Source organism: Balearica regulorum, chromosome 18 (genome assembly GCF_011004875.1).
Source record: "Balearica regulorum gibbericeps isolate bBalReg1 chromosome 18, bBalReg1.pri, whole genome shotgun sequence".
Taxonomy (NCBI): domain Eukaryota; kingdom Metazoa; phylum Chordata; class Aves; order Gruiformes; family Gruidae; genus Balearica; species Balearica regulorum.
The window spans coordinates 6,900,284-6,910,037 of NC_046201.1; the positions used below are offsets into that span (position 1 = coordinate 6,900,284).

The window sequence follows — 9,754 nt, forward strand, 5'->3', positions numbered from 1 at the left end:
ACATAAAAATTCCAGTGGTGAAGGGCAAAGAAAATTGAATGTTGAATGAAGACTTTTGTTTTCCTGAACAGAGCTGAAATGAAGAAGAAGCTGGGTTGTGACGATCAGATTTCTCCTATAGGTCAGAAGTTCAATGTATCATCAGATTTCATGTCATGGGGCTGTTCTGTTCCTAATTGCAACCAGCCAGGACTCTGCACATCAGCGAGCTTTTACTCTGGGCTCCTTCCATAAGATATATATTGTAGTCAGACTAGTAACTAACTAATTTTAAATGTATTTTTTAAGAGTGAATCATTACCTTTCAATTCTACAGCACAGCAGAAAACGAAATTAGATGCTGGCTTACATTCATATAAAATATAAAACCCGATACTTAACTGGATCATCACTACAGCAAGTTCATTTTGTACAAATTTAACACAAGCATTAAGCCATGAACCTCTGGTAGCTATGATCTCAGATTCAAAGGTATCTGGAACCTCACAGGGATGGAGGAACTAAACCCCTGAGAAACGTGGTCCAAGGGCTCAGGCCCCAACCCCAAACGTCAGCTGTGGAGGATGGATGAAACACGGTTTAGCTGAGCTGAGTTCGTGCAGTAGGTGAGGAGATCTGTGCAAGCAGCACTCTGCAGCACAGGTCCTGAGTGATCCCACCACATAACTAAATGAATTATTTATACATCTCAGGGAGAGAAGCTGTACCCACATCTCAAGCCGAAATGAAAAAAAACCCAGCTTACCACTTAGCTGATGACTGACTTGTTGAATAATTTAAATTTGTCAGAGACATCCATGGTGGACGAGCGTGACCTCCTATGGACATCCGTTCATCTGCAGAATTAAATGAGACAGAGCAAGCGTGTGAGCCGTTTGGCCAGCCAAATCACAATATTAAATTATGACAGAGGAACATGAGATGTTACGCAAGGATGATGTGGGGCAAAGACTGAGAATCAAGTTGGGGTATCTCACGGTACTCCAATAGCTAATGAAGGTTAACCTATGAACCCTAAACCAACTTTACACTATGTATGTCTTCTGCAGAGCGCCTTTCAGCACACCTCTGCTTTAAGAAACCTCTGTCTCACATGGTGATTAACTCTGAGAGGTTTTATCCTTCATACATCCAGGACAGACCATCCTGTGACCTGTAACGCGTTCTCTCCTTAATAAATCACCTTCTAAACATTTTCATACTGAAAACAGGGCTTTCACAGGTTTCAGCATACTCTGGTTTCCCATGTTAGGAAGAATGAGGCTTTTGCTGGTGCTGTAGGACAGCTTTGAGATGCAGCTTTGGAGAATACGGCCAGCCAAGAGGAGCAGGACTGCACAGAAGACACGTCTGTGTTCCTCGGATGCTATGAATTTCTCTTAAAGCCAAGAAACCTGAAACTGCAATGGCAAGTCAGACTTCCTCTCGAGATGGAGTCGAGGCAGGCTAATTTTAGTCACCATGCACTATGCAAATCATCATTCTGTAGCTGAGTTTATTTTTTAAAAGTGCTGACTGCCAAACTTGCTGCAGGGCATAGACTCTTCATATGGGTCTTAAAGAGGTTTGAAACCAGCTGGTTCGTTAGCAGTGCTACACTTCAGATGAAGCAGGGGTGTGCTCAGAGGGGCCCTGCTAGAAAGCAGACTTTCAATAGGGAAGGTCTAGATGACTGGTTTAGATCATATATTGATTTTCTAGCTGGCCAGAATTAGCTGTTAGTGGTTTTTTGGAATATGGTTTTGGTTCTACATGTAATTTTTCCTTTTCCGTGAAAACTCCCCTGATAAGCTGCACCCCGTGGGCCCACAGGAGATGACGGGAGTGCTGGTATCTGGATCACACCCAATATTTGCAGATAAAGGAAGCAGATCACTATTGGGTTTTAGATTTATTCTCTAAATATTTGGCAGATTCACAGAGTTCACTTTTAACTGGGATTGATCGGACTTCCTAGGAAAGAAGTAATTCTTTAAAAAATTATTATTAGACTGTGATTCATGGCACTCATTTAGAAGACAGAGGCAGATAGGCGGAATGCAGAGCAGCAGAAGCAAGCCAAGATACTCTTCCAGGAAGCTCAGGCTTTAGCATGGACAGTAAATTGTTACATGTCTCTTCAATATTAAAAAGATTTAGCATGCAGACTTTCATCTGATAACTTTCATAATGTCTCTATCACGAGTCATACTATGACTGAATTGTTCTTTGTATTTAAAAGAAACAATTCTCCATTATTTCTTATCGACTTATCAGAGATATCTCCAGAAACATTCCTTTCTTAACTTTAAGAATAACCACGTCCAAGTTTGATGTCTTACCCATAACCTTCAGGGCATTTATCCATCCAAGCAGGTCTGCCCGGAGCTGAGTTTGGAAAGGCACTTTGAATCCTGAACTCAAAAATGAGGCAGGAGAGTAAAAGCAGGAGCCAGTTCTCAACTGCAAAATTCTTTTAAAAGGTGTTCCTATGTTCTGTGGCTGATCTTGAATCTTTGACATAAGTGTTTTGGATCTGGGGCTCGAACCCTAGTGAGCAGTCAGAATTTCTCCTTGAAATCTGCTGCAGGCTTTAGGGGGGACTTGGAATAAAAAATGTGCATAGCAGAATCTAATTTAGATAAGGAAGCTGTGAAATATCCCGTCGCATTTAGGGCATGGGAAGGGTCTGCCACTGTATTCCTCTGCACGCAGGGAGCTGCTGCATTGTGCATTTATTTCCATTTACATCAACAAACTGCCTGTTTTCTAAGAGTCCAGCAATGCTCGGACTAAGACACTACCAAGACTAAAATAAATAACTGTAACACTGCATATAGAACGTGTGGCAGCTCCCCAGCCATTGGAAGGGTGGGACTGGGAAAAAGTATCTTTTCCATTGTAAAAGCCTGGGACAATCCAAGTGGAATCCAGCTCCCCCCCCCCCCCCCCGCCCTCCTTGGGGGAAGACGAGGGAGCCGGCCGGCCGCTGGATGTCACTGGTTCTGCGCGGAGCTGGACGCAGCCTGGCCAGGGCAGGGGGGATGCTCCAGGATTGGGCTCTCCGGGGGGGAAGTAAGGGGGGGCTGGAGGCCACGCAGATGGCAATGATTCACCTGCTTAATTCACAGGATCTTCCTAAAAACGTATCTCCTGTGGAAGCGGAGCCACGTCCCAAATCTAAGACCAGGGAGCCATAAAGAGCCTCTGTGGAGATGAATGGTACGTTTGTGCTGCTGGGTGTTTCACCCAGACGAGCAGACACGCTTGCCTTTCAGTGTGGCTATGCTCTATTTTTGTACATTTTCTGTGTCATTTCATCGCCTCTCAGCTTCATATTAAATCTGACCTTTCTGCTGCACTTGACTGGGGAAAGGTAATCACCTACTTTGCTTTCTTCAGGGTTATACATCATTGCATATGGCAGGTAGATAAGTGTATCTGGAAAATATGGTTGCATGTGAGACGAGGCAGGAAAAAATATCTGCGGGTAAGTCAGGAACCACTTGAAGACCTGCCAGAGCACAAATATATTTTTCAAGCTGGATATTTAACTCCCACCGGCTCCTGTGAAAACTCCATGATTGCAGAAAATCTTCTTTCGCTTTGAACAGTGGAGACTTCAGTCCCTCCTCGCACGTTGCTGCAGAAAGGCCCTGAGTGAGCGTGGTGAGGCTTCTGTGACTTGCAATGTTACAAAGAGTTGGGAAATTACAACGGAAGAAAAGGAGTATTTCAGGTTTCATACAGCAGCTAGAGACAGATCTAAATATGCCATTGTGCAACCCTCGGATTGGAACTGAGACTGTGTCTTGCACAAAATAAACATCACTCAAAAGGAGTTTAATACCTGAGTGCAGCCATCAGGGCTTCCCAGGGGATAACAATAACCTCACACAAACAGCTCTGTTAGACCACCCCTACAGAAACTTCAGGGACCTCTTCTAATTAATGCAACTATATATTATATGCATCTAGTGTGGATTTGATCTGTTGGCTGCTGACAACAATTAATTGCTGTGACACGGTGACAATCCTGAAATGATGGCAAAGCCAATGCAGCAGGAAAGGTATGGGAACGCAGCGTGGCCGCCACTTGGGTCAAGCAATAGATAGCTTTCTCACAGCCATGTCCATTTTATATGTCCAGGAGCAGAGTAAAAGAGCCTGCACTGTGCTGTGTTGCTCCAACTGCTTATTTTTATTGCTCTTCACAGTACCTTGATACAGTGCCATCCAGAGGTACTGGGATATTCGGGATATAACCTCTAACGGGTGACAGAGGGGATGAGGGTCAGCTGCAGCAAATGCAAGGGCAGGGCTCCCACTGGCTTGGGGTTTGAAAGCCCTTAATTAAGGTGAAGAAAATGCCTTGGTGTCACAGCTTGTTCCACTCATTTTACTCATGTAGAAGCTCTGCTTAATGTTGAAGTGATTAAAGAATAAGCTAACGATACAGAAGCATCATCCAGCAAAAACAAAGGCAGTTAGCTAAAATTGGTTTGAAAACGCTCATTAATTAAGCTAACATGAATTGGCATAGATGTGGGCTGCTAACAGTCTTTTCCCCCCTCTTCTTACCTAAATGGGACTAATTATTTCTCTAATTATGATGTAATTGTGTGGCCTTGGGATCATTGATTACAGATGCACTTCCTTGTCTCACTGGTTTATCTGAATCCAAGCAGAAGAGAGGGATGTTCTTCTGGGATGTGCTGCTGCTCCTTTTGGCTGCAGTCTTGACCTTAAAAAAAAAAAAAAAAAAAAGAGGAAAAGAAAAAAGTAAGCTGAGCTATTTATAGTTGAGCTAATTATTTTGATGTGGTATGACAGCAGCAGAGTCTGTTTTCTCTTCACTCAATTAATGGCAATGGAAAAAGCACTCAATACCCTTTCATTGGCTACAATACAAATCTTTGCTTAATGTTTTAAGAGGCAGGATTTTGCAATACAGCAATGGGGGGGGGTCACAATGCTGCGTTGTGTTTCTGGTTGATGTAGGAGAAGCTGTGACGTGAGTAGCAGTGAGGAGCTGAAAGGAGGTTGCTGTTACTAGAGGAAAAAAAAAAAAATCTGTTGTTTGGTGGGAAGGTAGTATGCAGCAAGGCTGTACAACCCCCCACGTAAAATCGTACAGGTCAAAGCTCAGGTACCTTCTAGGGCGATTGGTGGACGCCAAGGAGTTTGAAGTAGCTAAAGGTTTGCTATTCACACAAGTGGGGAAACTGAGGCAGAAGCAAACTAACCTGGCAAAGGTTGTGAAGCAGGTAAATGGCCAGAGTGTGACAATCTTGCGCTGTGGTCTCTGATCCGTCCAGAGAAGGTGAGTTTACCCTGTGCTTTTCACTGTCTCTTACCTGCCTTTGTGCTGTTCCCATGCACAAACTCTGGGAGTGAGACCTGCTGGGCAGCAAACAAAACGGGGAAGGTGAAGGGGACAGAGGAGGATGTCTTGGCCGAATTTTTTGCTACCTGTTACTCAAGATTCTGCAACAAAAACCACCCCTTGAGCACTGTGATGAGTTTTCCAGGTCTCCCGGGAAGTTGCTAATAGCAGCTATCCCTGGTCGCTGTTTTGGAGCTGGAGAAGCAGCTAGATTTTTATTCTGTAAAATTTGGGGATTAAAAAAATGGAATGGATCCTTATCTTTTATCAAGACAAAATTTGAAATCCTAAACTTTTGTGAGTTATTTCTGGTGGAAAAACATCTTACTGTTGAAGCTCAGGTCTTGCTTCCCCCCTAGGCTTATAAAATAGCTTTTCTTCCTTGCTCCTTGCCACCCTCAGGGTGTTCTGCAGCTTGTCCCTCTCCATGACCACAGAACTCCTGCCAGAGGATTTGTCGTGTGTTACAGGGCTTTCTTCGCTGTTGCAAGAGAGGAAGAAAAAAATACGCTCTCTCCTCCTTTTAAGGCTTTGATCAGGTCCCTGAAATCTGTGCACTTCTCAGGTTGCTTTTGGTGACCTTTCAGGCTTTCAGAAAGCAGGTGCTGTTTGTGAAGCCTCTATGTGACTGTCGCTTTGTTTTCATTTTATTTATCTTTTTTTAAACATGTGGGTCAGGCAGCTGCAGGTACAGTGCAATATTCATGAGCGGCTCTGATTTATGCAGGCACAAGGCTGTGCAGCAGGATTACAGGGTACTGAATGTTATATGCAGTTTTAATTTCTTTTTATGACCAAAGGACATGGCCAGAGTTTCTCAAATATGGAATTTATGAGAGCCTCATTCATGCAAGTTTTAAAGGGCCCCTGTATCTCTGCCTCACAAAGCCGCTGCGCTGAACGCTGGATGGGGCAAGCAGCCTGCTCAGCCTTTGCCAGTTAACAGCAGTTTATACAAAAACATGGCTAGGGCAATTAGTGTGACACCCAAACGGCCTCTGCGTGTAGAGGCCAGGCACTCCTGCAGCATTTGTGCAGCCTCAGCCCTCCTCCGAGGCACACAGTAACTCCGTGCAATAGTTAGATCTTCGGAGCAGGGACGCTCTGTGCAGTTCAGTGCCAGGGGTTAACGTCAGGGCTTCTAAAAGCAACTGTAGTGCAAACTAAACAATATTTGTGGCAAGTCTGGACATCGTTTGGCCCTCCTGACTTCCAGTCCTGTGTTCCACCCCAACACAGCTTGCTCCTGTTCTGGCTTAATTTTGCACTTTGTGTCTGACCTTTCTCCTGAGAAGGAGCTAAGTTGAGTGACCATGGCCGGGCAGGGAGTGGGATGAGGAGGGAGCAAGTTTGGGGGTTGCAGGGGAGGGGTTTTAAGTCAGTGTAGGGGAAGAGGGCTGTCTGGGAGCAGTCCCCTTTGGGCAGGCAAAGGGAGCGGGTTACTTGTCAGCATGATGCTAGACTGGGCAGGGCAGCTCCAGCCTGTGTCTGTGGTATGTTTATTGTGTATCTTGTCCTCTGTGTCTTAGCCCTTTCTCAGGTCTCAATTCCCATCTTTGCGCTCAAGGGGCACGACACACTTCTCGGGCGCCATCCCTAGAGTCTCGAATGCCTGTACTCATCGGTTTAGGGCCCGTCGGGCGCTTCTTTGCTTGCATAGCAAGCTTACACCGTGGATCAGTCTTGCATCTCAGAAGTTTCTGGTGGGTCCTCTTTTTGCAGCCTCATCCCAGGCTGCGTTGGGAGCTCTGCTCTCCAGCCATCTATTTTCAGGGACTGGGGCTTCTTCCCTGCATCCTTACATTCTTAGGTCTTGAAGCCAGGCATCTTGCGCATCCCTCACCTCAGTTTTGACAGTAACTTCTTATAACGGGCCATCACAGTCAATTCTTTTCTGGGCTTGCCATAGAGCTTCCTCACCTGGGCGTTGCGCCCCGTAGGTTGTCTTGCTTGGCAGCCTCTCTGGTCCAGGAGTCATTCCTCTTGCTGAGAGTTTTCTCTCATCCTTGAGTCACTTTGTTTGTAGCGTTCTGCGTAGTGTTGGTCTGTGTGTGCATGTGATGGGCGTGGAACTGCTCTGCCTGGGGGTGTCGAGTCAGGGTTAGGTGGAATAGCAATAAGAGCGTCTGGTTAGTGTGTCGATATGCCCAGGCTCCTTGTGCAAAGGTTGTGTAGTCGCCTCAGATGGAGTAGCCGTTGGCAGGCTGTGTGGAGTGTCTTTTTCCACAGTGGTCTGTGGAGATGACGGGAGCCATCTCGGGGGGGTGTTGAGGGGTAGTGAAAGCAGACTGAACCTCAAAGGTGTCCAAGGCTTGTCTGTGTAGGGCTTAAAGTTTGGGGGTGTCTTTTAATGGTGGTCTGTAGTTGGGCTCTGGATGGTATTCCTAAATGGGAACAAGAGCTCTGGAACTGTTAAGCTCTAGTTCAGCATCCCGGTGACTTGTTTAATAACTTGGTTTTTTTTTTTTTTCTTCAGATGCAGACAGACAAGATGCGCACCAAAGAGCGGCAGAGGAGGTGAGCAGAGCACCATAAGAAGGCGGGTCGGGACAAGTTTGGGAGTTGCAGGAGATGGTTTTTTTAAAGTTAATGTATAGGAGAGGACTGCCCAGGAGCAGTCCCCTTTGGGCAGGCAAAGGGAGCGGGTTACTTGTCAGCACAATGCTAGTCTGTGCCAGGCAGGGCCGCTCCAGCCTGTGTGTGGTTGTGTTGTGTAGGTTGTGCTGTCCCATGTTCTACACCATCCCTTCCTCAGGTCTTGATGCCTCCAGAGCTTTCTGTGATCAGCAGGTACCTTATTAGACCTCCTGAGTCTTGAATACCTGTCCTCATCGGTGGTGTGCTCATCAATCACCCTTATTCTCTTGCAGTTATAGCTTAAACCATAGATCTGTTTGGCATGCAGAGCATCATAGATGTTTCTGTCTCTTGCGGTCATGTCTCACCTAACCCAACGAATTACTGCAAGGCCCAAAGACACAGATCTCCCAAAAACCCAAACAATTAAAAAAACAAAACCACAGAACCCCACATATTAAAAATCACAAACCTCCAACAACACTAACATAACCCAAAAAAACCCCTAATGTATACTACAAAAAATATAAAAACCCCCACAATAAAAATCATTGTCACAGCACTACAAGAGGACTCCAGCAAAACGCAAGAGGAATCAAACAACATTGAACCCTCCTAGGACCGAAAAGACCATCGATACAAGCTCCACCACCATAGACAGGAACTAAAACTCATCCCGTCCAGCAACACGACCACAGTCTCTATGATCCCCAAGTCCTCCAAGCCCTCCATTTTAAAAGCTCTATGACCAAGAGGAGCTACTCTATGACCGGAAGTCCTCCGTGGGACAGCAGAAGTCTTCCTAATCCGACGAGAAACATTGCCCGAAGTACCCTCCAAAACGCCCAGAACAACAGTCTCCATGACCAGAAGTCCTCCACTAACACCGGAAATCCCCAAATTCCGACTAGAAACACTACACCCCGCGACCGGAAGTGCCACAACAGAACCGGAAGTCAGCCATTTCGAAAATTTAAAGTTATAATACCGACATTAAAATGCACATTACGGTTAGACTTAAAGAATTAAAATTACATTTAAGGATTATATCTTAGGGTTAGGGTTACCTTTATGGGTTAGGGTAGGTACTCTTGACAGGACTATTAATGCCTCGTGGAGCCATTAATCATCTTGCTGTGTTTCTGAGGGTACCTGCTGCTGGTCAGGACGAGCACGCCATGGAAATATTTTTGGGATGAGCTGGGATTCCCTCCGAGCTCCCAAATAGCACAAGCGGTCTCACTATTTAAAATGACTTTGAAGTTGTGGAGCACAACACTGGCCCATTCAGACCCCGATGGCTGTTCGGTGTCCAGCAGCAGCTCAGTGTTACCAAGATTGAAGGTTACACATAGAGAGATATGTGTAACCTTCACATATAGAGAAATTAAGACCTCTGTGAAGAACAGCTTGTGCTTAAAACACAACAGGAGTTTGCCCAGATCCAGCTGATGTTTCTTGCCAAAAGCAGGCACGGCTGAAACACCGCAAAGCTTCAGTCTCAAACTGATGGTGCTGAGTTGCAAAATACCTGGTTTTGAAACCGACTTGGCCAAATAAATACTGAGGAACCCAGGCTTCGCCTGAACGCTCTGGTTTCTTAAATAGGCACAGCTCTAAACCCCTGGCTGTGAAGAACCATCATCTGAAAAGTACGGTGCCCTTAGAGCATTCCATTAAAAAACTAAAAATTTACAAAGTTCTGGATGTTATTCCTTCAATAAGGAATTATTGCTTGAATGAGGAATTCAAATAAGAGAATTTCTGGACCCCTTCTTTCAACTTTTTTTTTTTTTTTTTTAATTTAAAAAT

The 9,754-nt window shown here is 45.3% G+C and overlaps 1 long non-coding RNA gene across 1 annotated transcript; it reads right to left on the reverse strand.

Moving 5' to 3' along the window:
* Positions 1-3,977: 3,977 nt before the first annotated feature.
* LOC142604453 (uncharacterized) lies at positions 3,978-9,228 on the reverse strand. The gene is made up of 3 exons (XR_012838333.1): positions 9,010-9,228; positions 4,561-4,723; positions 3,978-4,245 (listed from the first exon to the last, which is right to left on the reverse strand). It is a non-coding gene; the product is annotated as an uncharacterized LOC142604453 (long non-coding RNA).
* Between the last annotated feature and the right edge of the window lie 526 nt (positions 9,229-9,754).